This window comes from Neolamprologus brichardi, chromosome 11 (assembly GCF_056152115.1).
Source record: "Neolamprologus brichardi isolate AB-2024 chromosome 11, ASM5615211v1, whole genome shotgun sequence".
Taxonomy (NCBI): domain Eukaryota; kingdom Metazoa; phylum Chordata; class Actinopteri; order Cichliformes; family Cichlidae; genus Neolamprologus; species Neolamprologus brichardi.
Genome location: NC_142114.1, coordinates 23,965,792 through 23,977,034, shown reverse-complemented (window position 1 = coordinate 23,977,034; position 11,243 = coordinate 23,965,792). Strand labels below are relative to the sequence as shown.

General features: G+C 36.3%; 1 pseudogene; it reads right to left on the bottom strand.

Moving 5' to 3' along the window:
• Window positions 1–5,385: 5,385 nt before the first annotated feature.
• LOC102782437 (C-type lectin lectoxin-Phi1-like) lies at window positions 5,386–11,031 on the bottom strand (annotated as a pseudogene).
• Window positions 11,032–11,243: the final 212 nt, after the last annotated feature.

Genomic DNA, 11,243 nt, shown 5'->3' with positions numbered 1-11,243 from the left:
TTTTGGCCAAAACTCCACTTTTACATATTTACATATAAAATTGACAAAACCATAGCATTTAAGGTAATTGTCCAATATTATCTTGGGAAAAAGACAGATTTGAAAGAGTTTAGAGGTAAAAATTTAAAGTTTGTCATATGAATCAATCATGACATCATGAGTCAGACTGGACAAGAATTTATCGATTCCTATTCCATCTTCAATATCATTCAGTGATTTGATTCCTTCTCTTATGTTTATGTTTGTGTTTGTGTTGGAGGAATTTCCCTTCTTTGTGGTGAAGGGTGTTAGGGTCATTACTCAAAAAAGTAATGTATTACACTGAGCACATTACTTTTGTGTTTCTCCATAAAATTATCTGAAACACATTGTCCATTTAACAATAAGTCCCACACACCAACACAAATCCCTGTTCTAATGAGGACATACATATGATCTTTAATATTTAGGTATTAAGGTAGAAACACAAAATCAACAACAAAAAGCAAAGATGAAAACCAGCATGAAGAGGCCTTAGAAACATTAAAAGGTAGAAGTGAAGGCCTCATGCTTGTCTAATCAGTTTATACACTTATGATATCTGCTTATCAGTCACAAGGTCTTTTTAGTGTGCTATTGTTATGATTTTAAAACATCCCCGAGCCATAGACACTGGATCTCTAGTGAACAAAGGGTAACTCCACAATAGGGCTGGGTATCGTCACTGATTTCTAGAATCGATTCAATTCCGATTCACAAGGTCCAGAATCGATTCGATCCACGATTCGATTTAATTCGATTCGATTCATTTCGATTTGAATCTGGGAAATTTTGACAGTAAGAAATATTATAATTCATATCAGTACATTTACATATTTTTGTATATATAAAAAGGAAGCTGACATACGCAAGACTTTATCAAAGGTGTGAGCATCACAGCAGATGCCTTTGTGTCAAAGTAGCTAAAGATAAAACACAGAAAAACATGAAGGCGATTTTCCTGGCCTGGGATTTTATAAAAATATTCTGCAGTACATCAAAAACGAAAGAAAATCATTAATCAACACATGAACATTACCTCTAACGTTACAGCGGTTTTATTAGAGACACGGCTAAGCGTTTTGCATTTTGCATAATTTTAAAAAGTTTAAATTTGTTCAGTATTGAACAGCAGAAATTAGGTTTTCTTTTCGGAAGTATATAAAACGAAAAAAAAAAAACCGTCAGCCGACAGCGCTGTAAACAACGGTAGACTTGTGCGTAACAAGCAAGCGAATAATGCAGAAAACAGTACAGAGAGAGAGAGAGCTGTGCATCGTGGTCGAAGCAAAACAGTAAAAGTAAGAGTGAATACATGACGATGTTTATGTGAAGCGTAGTTTGGATCTTCTTTTGCTGCTGGTTCGGTCAATATTTTTTGGAGAGAGATAAAACTAACAGCTTTAGAATCAGCGCATAAACGGCGTGAACACAAAGCGCGGACCCGCCGACAGATCAGAATCAGCAAGCTGTCGGCTTTCAGCCCCGACCGTGAGAAAGACATCTAACTGATTCTGATCCACGGGTTCACGCTGTGTGTTTAAGTCTTTGTGCAGAATCCGTGTTCCTGCTCTCCTTTACTGTCTTAGCTGTTTGGTGGTTGTTGAAATTTTGTGAGATTTCACCAGAGATTCTGGCATTTCAGGCAAAATAAATTTATATTAAAAAATCGATTCAGGATTTTAATGAATCGATTTTACGTTATCCAAGCCAGAATCGATTTTAATCGATAAATCGATTATAAAAACCCAGCCCTACTCCACAAGGGAATAATGAAAGGAGAAATATAAAATAACATAAATATAAAACATAAAACAGCTAAAGTAATACTACTGTTTAAAAATGGAGATAGACACCAATTCGCAAATTACAGGCCTATTTCTCTACTTTCACAATTTTCAAAAATACTGGAAAAACCTAAAAAAAAGAGCTTTTGACACAATTAATAATGAAATATTACTTGATAAACTGGAGCACTATGGCATTAGAGGAGTGGTGCTAGAGTGGATCAGGAGTTATTTGAGAGACAGGCAACAATTTGTGAAGCTTGGTGAATATCAATCAGAGTGCCTGGACATTGTTTGTGGAGTTCCACAGGGATCAGTATTGGGACCAAAACTGTTTACTCTGTACATCAATGATATATGTAAAACATCTGATATATTACAATTTATTTTATTTGCAGATGATACAAATGTTTTTTTGTGCTGGAGAGAATTCACAGCAGCTTTTGTAAATTGTCACACAAGAAATGATTAAACTGAAAACATGGTTTGACAGAAACAAGTTATCACTAAATTTGAATAAAACTACATTTATGTTATTTGGAAATTGAAAAAAAAAAGATGCTGGAGCAAAATTGTTGATAAATAATGTTGAAGTAGAGTTTCTCATACAAAATTTCTGGGTGTGATAATAGACAACACAATCTGCTGGAAACCTCACATACAGCAAATACAAGCTAAACTGTAAAGAAGCATCTGTGTACTGAGTAAAGCTAAACATTTTTTGCCTTCCAAATCACTCCGGGTACTTTACTGTTCACTTATATTGCCATATTTGGAATACTGTGAAATACTGAAAACTGAAATCTGGGGAAATACATACAAAACTTCACTTCAAACATTATGTAAAATTCAGAAAAAAACCATCAGGATGATTACTAAAGCAGGATTTAGAGACCACACTAATATTATGTTCTTGAAATTAAAAATTTTGAAGTTTAAGAATCTTATAAAATATAAAATTGTAAAAAATTATGTACAAAGCCAGATAAAATATGTTACCAGGAAATGTACAGATGATGTTTTTTGACAGAGAAGGGGACTGTGGATTGAGGGGAAAATTAAATCTGAAGACTCTTAAAGCACGGACAAAGGTTAAAACCTTTTGTATTACCATTTGTGGGGTAAAACTGTGGAACAGTTTTCCTGTGGACCTACAGCAATGTTCAAGCATTAGTCAGTTCATAAAGATGTTTCGAAAACTGCTTTTGGATAAATATGAAACTGATAAAGTTGATGACCCATTCAATATATAACTATGCTAAATTGCATCAAAATTATATCTATCACTGTAGCTATGTTTATACATTTTCTTCATTCCTTGTTTATTGTGTGGGGTAAGTAATGAAGGAATTAGGGGTAACAGTGAAAAGTGGGATTCAATAGAATGTTGAGCATGGGGTAGGGATTAATAAGTATGTATATACTTCTTCCTACTCCATTTCAGACTTAATAATTGTAATTTGATATCATTTAGACTTTGTTTTATTTTATTTATTTTATTTCTCTTTGTTTTGTCTCAGCATATATGTGTGTATTTACATATATATTCATATTTGTACATGTAAATGCAAATATGTGTATTTCTATATGTTGTTTTTTTCTGTATATGTCTGAAATAAAGATACAATACAATACTAATACATTATTACCAGTTTGCTCCTTGTGCAGGTCCATGGACAGGTGCTTTTCCAGTGTCTGATGATGAACTGCCTCTATGTGGTTAAGAGACTAAAATAATGTTGTACATGTTTCTTATCTGTCACAAATAGTTCTTTAACTTCTTTAACGACTGAGCCTTTGCTTTGGATTTGATAACTAAAGTCTCCATCCTAAAATAGATGGATTAGATTGAAATCTCTGATTATTCACTCCGAGTTATTCTTCGACACTACAATAGATCATCCAACTAATTAGGTTGCTTTTGAAAGTAACATTGTAATATTTATCCAATTGAATTGTGGTTTGCAAATATAGAAAGAGTTGATGACATTTGCAGGCAGCATGTTCAATTAATATTAATTACAAGGCATGCATGCATTACATCATGACTGGGAGCTGAGCCTCCTCTAAAGGTTTGAACCTAGAATCGCCCCAGAACTCACACATAAGATTTAGACAGATATTAGATTTGTGGTGGATAGAGTCATTTTTGTCTGTGTAATGTGCCTTCCAGTGAACACTTTTGTTTAAGATTAAGTTCTCAGTCTAAAAGCAAGATTTGTGTTTTGAATGATTTAAATTAGTAAAGCTTATATAAATTAAATAAATATTCCCAACCTCAGAAAAAATTCTTTTCTGCACATTCAAAACATGTGGCACATTTAGGAATAGCTAGCAAGCTAATAAATAACTGGTTTTTCAGACATTTTTAGAAAAATTGGGATGAGTGGAACATGATGGAGTTTATGTGGATCAGATTTTTCTAATAACCATTATGAGCTTCAGAGTTCTTGCTTCTGGCAAATACGTCTGTATGTGTGTGCGTGGCGGCAAGTGTGCATTGTGAGGACATGGCTGGTTTTGCACCTTCTAGCTCACACACCTGGTCACAATCATGCAACTTCTTCTGACGATCCTGTGCAGGCAGCTTCATAAGAAAGTAGCAGAAGATCAGATATCACCGAGTGAAATCACTTAGCGAAGCCTGGCTTCTATTCTTGTTGCTGTGAAAACTGTTTGCTAAGAATCGTACCTGTGACCAGGTTTGTGTGGAGATTGCCTGACACGGAGTAGTGAGGTGATTCTAGTTTGGATTTGGGAATGTGTGGATTCTGTCTGAATTTTGTGGAAGCCTCAAGGAGAGTGGACTGGTAGTGTGTTGACCCTTTTGACCTGTGTTCATCATCCACCATGTTAGCACCGTTGCCTCACAGCAAGAAGGTCCTGAGTTCTGTTCCACCATCAGTCCGGGGTCTTTCTGTGAGGAGTTTGCATGTTCTCCCCATGATGGCGTGGGTTCGCTCCGGGTACTCCAGCTTCCTCCAGTAGTCCAAAGACATGCAGTTAGTGGGGATAGGTTAAGTGGAAACTCTAAATTGCCCATAGGTGTGAATGTGAGTGCAAATGGTTGTCTATGTGTTAGCCCTGCAACAGACTGGCGACCTGTCCAGGGTGTACCCTGCCTCTCGCCTCAAGACAGCTGGGATAGGCTCCAGCCTCCCTGCGACCGTGAAAAGGATAAGCGGCAGAGAATGGATGAATGGATGGTTTTAATCAAGTTAAGAACAACATTCAGATGTGGAAGGAGGAGAGCCGTCACTACATTTAGACTTCCGTCATCAGTCACACTGTCAAGATCTGCCATTGAGCAACAGCGAAGAACAGGAAGTTCATCTTATTTTGTTCAGTACTGTTTGTTTGTTTCTTTGGTTGGTTGATTTTTTTTACAACAATAATTGTCACTTAAATATAGAAATGCCAGAATACAGATACTTTAGACAACCACTGTCTTTGATGGGAAGTAATGCAGTGCCCTCTGCTGGGCAAACAAAATCAGTACAGTTTTGTTAAACTTTTTTTGTGTCTACATGTTTTAATTAAACTCAATTTTAAAAAAATCTATTTAAAGATTTCATCAATACTAATATCATTGATTTTTTGTATTTAGAATCTCCACCAGTCATAATATTTTTACTGCAGTATTCAAACAGACAAAGCTTTCTTTTTGCAGATCCATCGGTTCTTCTCATTACAGCTCACTGATTTAAATCCTTGGTTTTGGACAGAGATTGCACAGTGACCATCAGAAGGAGGCTGGTTAATCCAGGAGCTGAGGAAATCAACAAATCTGCTCAAGGCTGATGGACATTGGTACACTGTAATTGATTTATCACACATTTTGGAAATACTTGACATTTCTATTGATTCAAAGTGTCTCTTACCTATTAGTCAGATTCCTTCCATCCAGCCACTTCCATTTCCCATCTTCAACTCTCAGACCAATCCAGTATCCTTTGTTTCCATCATATGTCCAACTCTTTTCACTGACAGTTTTCTGAGGACAAAGAGAAAGTTGTCAGAGATATTTAAACAATTTGCTCTAAGAAAGCTTTCAAGCTAAAGAAATTACATTTTTATTTTCATGAAGTCTGTAATAAAGTGTCCCACAGTTTTCTCAGTACCTTTTCTTCTTCATTAATAACAACAGGTAAATCTGAAATCTTTCCTCTGCAGTTTTCTCAAGCTTCTTCCCAGGTTTTCCATTGATCACGGTTAACATCATTAACTGCATAGCAGCTGGGCTCAACATGATCCCATCCATTCTGACAAGGCTTACATATTCTGTCTGCAAGGATAGAGCTCAGTTAATAAACATCACTGCATATTTCTGTTAAATTTGGTATTTTTGTACATGATATAACTGGAACATACTGTTATTTTCTTTGGGACAGTAGGTATCAATGCTCTGCTGAGCTTGATTAATATTGAGCTCGTTCCATGATATCATTATGCCACGTATTTGTTCTGTTAGATTTTCCTTCTTTGTCTCCAGCTTCTTATTCTGAGCCTCCAACTGCTCATTTTTCTCTCTAAGGCTGTGGTTTTCTGCAGTCAGGTTCATCACCTGTTTTTCTAACAGAGTAGAGTCTCACGTTAGGTCACATCATACATGTTTTTTTTCTTATGGATTGTCTTAAAAACGCTGCATTCACTGTTATTATAGAATATTGCTTATTATTGTATCTCAAATCACATATACACAGATTTTGTGTGAAATCATTTCAGTGTTGCATCTTTTTTTTGTGGAAGGTTGACTCTAAAGATAAAAAACTAATCACAAAAATATTACATGTAGTCAAAATTGTATTCATTAAAATGTATCTTTTGCATTTTTCTCTTCAGTAATTAGTTTTTTCCAGAAATGACATTTTTTTCCTTTTACAAATACTAACAGAAATTAGTTTAAGTTTGACTGTTAATTTGTAAAAAAAAAAAAAAAAAAAAAAGGCTTTAAAATCTGCCTGAGCTCTAAAGTGAGTGTATGTATACTTCATACTTACTGTATACTGTGACTGCTATGATGCCCAACACCAAAATGACACAAAATGTGCCCAAACCACAGGCCAACTGCTGATAGTGATGACGTCTACTGCCTGATCTCTCGTCAACCGAGACGTCTACAGGACAGAAATATATTGCTTTACTTACTTTACATTCATTGCTTAATGAATGTCATTATTGTTTATTGGTTATTAAAAGTTGCATACATTTCCAGAGAAAAAAATCTGAAAAAATAAGTATTTTATTTAATCTTGCACTGCTCAAGCCTCATATCGGCTCTAAACTGCACATTTACACACTGTTTTTTAAAGTAAATAAATAATTTTCTGCCAATAAATAATCCAGTTTTAAACAGATATTTCTATAAATGGTAAAATTCAATGTGTGGTTAAAAAATAAGAGAAAAATTCTTGAAAAATTAATACAGAAAACTCCTTTACAGTGGTTGGTCCCTCGTTTGTCGCGGGATTTACCTTCTAAAAATAACCTGCGATAAGTGAAATCATGGTAGGTGAAACCAAGTAGTCAACTTTATTTTTTACAATTATTATAGGTGTTTTACGGCTGTAAAACGCCTCACTACACACTACATACTCAGACAGGCATGAACATTTTTACACTTTTCTCTCTTGTTTAACCTCCGAAGACCTGAACTCTTCCACGGCATGCATTTTTAATTTCTCTTTGATATTTGGCCATATTGGGGCCCGATGAATGCAAAAAAAAAAGAATTACCAGATTTTTTTTTTTTTTACCTCATTTTTGTTTCTAAGAAAAATGAGATCCACATATGAGGATATTCATTTAAAATTTTGATAGAGCAGTAGCAGTATAATGTCCTCGTAAGTGGATATCAGGCCCTTGTAGAGCAAAATTGAGTATTTTGGTATAAATAACCCAAAATGTGATGTCCACATATGTGGACGCCAGGTCGTAGGAGGTTAAACATTCTCAAATTTCAAACTGGTAGAAAACTAAGTCCAGTAGCCTATTATAGAGTGAAACCAAAGGCAGCCGCAGCTGCCTTTGACGGTGCAAACCATTTTGTTAACATTGTTGTGTTTGTTGGAGAGAAAACTTACAAACATATAGTACAGCACTTCAGAGTCACATTGCTAGCGATCGAAGATTTATGTACATTTGACAAGCTGAACGCATTCTGTACTGTATAAGGCCTGCTCTCCCCTGTCTTTTACCATGAAAGCCTTTATAGAGTGTACTCTCCTATCAACCCTTATGAACATGAAGGATAATAGGGTGAAAACACACTGTAAATGAATTTAGAAGCTGATTAGTACTCATCACCACATCTTGTAGTAAAAGTTTTAAAAAATCTTTGCAGCGTTAGACATGATTACAGGTGGATTTGTGATTTCTTTTTATTACTCACTGTTTGTGTCAGGAGTTTGTTCCGTTGCTTTATGTTTCACTTTCACATCATCATAAATGGTTTCCTCCTCTTTTTTAACTGAAAGGTTTAAAGATTTATTAGTATTCACAAATATAGGACTTTATAGTGCCTATTTAGTAGTTCTTTTAACTTTCTTTTATTCATTAATACAACAAAAAAGATAAATGCAGCAGAAGATGTCCATATAGATATGTGTATGAATATACATTACCAGCCATTTAATGATCTTTCTTTATTTTCATGATTATTTATATTGTAGATTCTAACTGAAGGAATGCACCTATGAATGAAGACATATGGAATTATCTAGTAAACAAAAAAGTGTGAAATAACTAAAAACATGTTTAATATCCTTGATTCTTTAAAATAGCCACCTTTGCTTTAATTACTGCTTTGCACAGTCTTGCCATTCTCTCAATGAGCTTCATGAGGTCGTCACCTGAAGTGGATTTTCAACAGTCTTGAAGGAGTTCCCAGAGATGCTGAGCAATTGTTGGCCCTCTTGCCTCACTCTGCGGTCCATCTCATCTGGAACCATCTCGGCTGGGTTTAGGTCAGATGACTCTGGAGGCCAGGCCATCTGGTGCAGCACTCCATCACTCTCCTTCTTGGTGAAATATTCCTTACACAGCCTGGAGGTATGTTTGGGGTCATTGTTCTGTTGAAAACTAAATGATGCTCCAACTAAACGCGAACCAGATGTGATGTCATGTAGCTACAGGATGCTGTGATAGCCATGCTGGTCCAGTGTGCCTTCAGTTTTGAATAAATCTCCAACAGTGTCACCAACAAAGTGCTCCTACACCATCACAACCTCAATTTGGACTCACCAGACCAAAGCACAGGTTTCCACTGGTCTAATGTCCATTCCTTGTGTTTCTATTTGACTATAAAGGCCTGATTTGCGCAGTGTTACGACCCGGCTCAAAGCCGCAACATTAAAAAGGAGACGAATACCAGAGTGTAGGTGAACAGAGGTTTTGTCTTAAAATGGAATATCAGGTCGGCTAAAATGGCTGGTGCCACCAAGGCAAAGACAAGTGAGCTCCCGGGAAGCTTGCCTCAGGTATGCTTTAATCCACACCTGACTAGGTGTGGCCAATTAGCACTAGCTGAACACACTGAGCAGATTAGAGGCTGCAGAGAGACATAACACCTCCTCCCTTAAAAGGGTTCCTCTAGGACCCCTAAACAAATTAAAAGTCCCTCTGAAGCGTTGATCCCTCAAAAATAAGTTGGCATCTTTAAGCATGGATGCCCCTACATGAGGATCTGAAGTTGCCACACTGAACACACAAAAAGTAACATGTGACCAACACAAAGGAGTACAACAGTCACAAACCCAAAATGATTATTCAGCCTGTTACAACACAAAATGAAACCAGCCACGAATAATCACACACAAGTGATCTGTGGTCTCCACCACACAAACGGTCACATATGAGTGGCCCTATACCACAACAAGTTACTTAATCCACAAAGTTCAGTAAAGCAAGCATGCTAGTGACCAACCACAAAATGGAGAGCTATGGCCACACAATGATCACATCAAGGGTGGTTCAGCACCCCACAGTGTTATTGCCATCACCTGGCCAACAACACTCACAAGTGATCCAACAAAATACACACACAACACTCTGAACAATTTCCTCTGAACAGTTAATGTACAGATGTATGTGCTACTGGAACTCTGGGTGGCATTTATCTGGGCTCTAATCTGAGGTGCTGTTAACTTGCTGGCTATAAACCAGCCTTAATAGTCAAGAGAGGTGATTCTTGGTCTTCATGTGAGCCAGTTTCTGCAACTGCACTTGGGGACACACTCAAAGTTCGAGCAGTTTTCAGGACTGATTGACCTTCAGTTTTTAAAATACAAATAAACCTTGATAAAGCACACCAGTGAAGGGGAAACTATCTCAGGGGATCATGAAGCTCATTAAGAGAAGGCCAAGGGTTTGCAGCGCAGTCAACAAAGCAAAGAGCAGCTACTTTGAGAATCTAAAATATATGATTTGTTTAGAGTTATTTATACAATTTTTATTTGCTTCATAATTCAATATATCTTACTTTACATACTTGATTTCTTCAGCATGAATAACAATGTATAAAGTAGTAAAAATAATGAAAAACCATTAAATGAAAAGGTGCGTTCAAACCTTTGACTGATAGTAATTAATAAATCATTCTTCAGTTCTGGCTGCAACATTTATTTCTGTTTTATCTCTTTTTTTCAACCAACCTTGGACATTCACAAAATATATTTGTGAAGTTCCCAACTAGTCCACAGCCCGTCCGGCATAGCTCACATCAGTTATTGTATCTTGAAGTGGTAGGTGGTAAAATATTGAACCTTTATTTTGCAGTCAAATTCCTTCTAATGTTTTTTTATTATTATTATTTGGATTTAATAGTATCTGAAGTTAAACATCATGCAAATGCAACTAGCAGTCCAAGCAGATACCCACACCTCCCCCCCATCAGCTACCACCACATCCAGGATGCATCAAAATCAGATGCCCAAGCTATCAGTTTAGTTTGTTTGAGCATCTGAATGAATCAACTCAGTATCCTGGTGCAAAACGTTTGGGATAGCTAGCTTAACATCTAACTTGGACCTGATTTCCACAAGTTTTTTTTCTAACCTCTATTACTGCAGAAAACACCAGTAAAAAACATCGGTATTGTGTAAATTTGCAGTGTTGGTTTTATCTTTTCTTCTTGCAGTATATTTGAATAACTTAACTTACCTTGTGATTGGGATAGTTTCTTGGTGTTGAATGTGACTGAGGCATAGTTAACTTCTTCGTCTGCCATCCTTACAGTCTTGTTGAGATTTAAGCGATTATAGACAGAGAAATACTACCGTGTTACAGCCACAGAGCAAGTTGTTTCTTAACTCTGTCACACCCATCTCATTTAGCAACTTCTGCTTTTGGCTGACAAAGTAAGCTGTCCATGTCTTTCACTTTATTACACTTTATTAGGTACACCTTGCTAGTACCAGGTTCTTCATGGCGTATATTCAA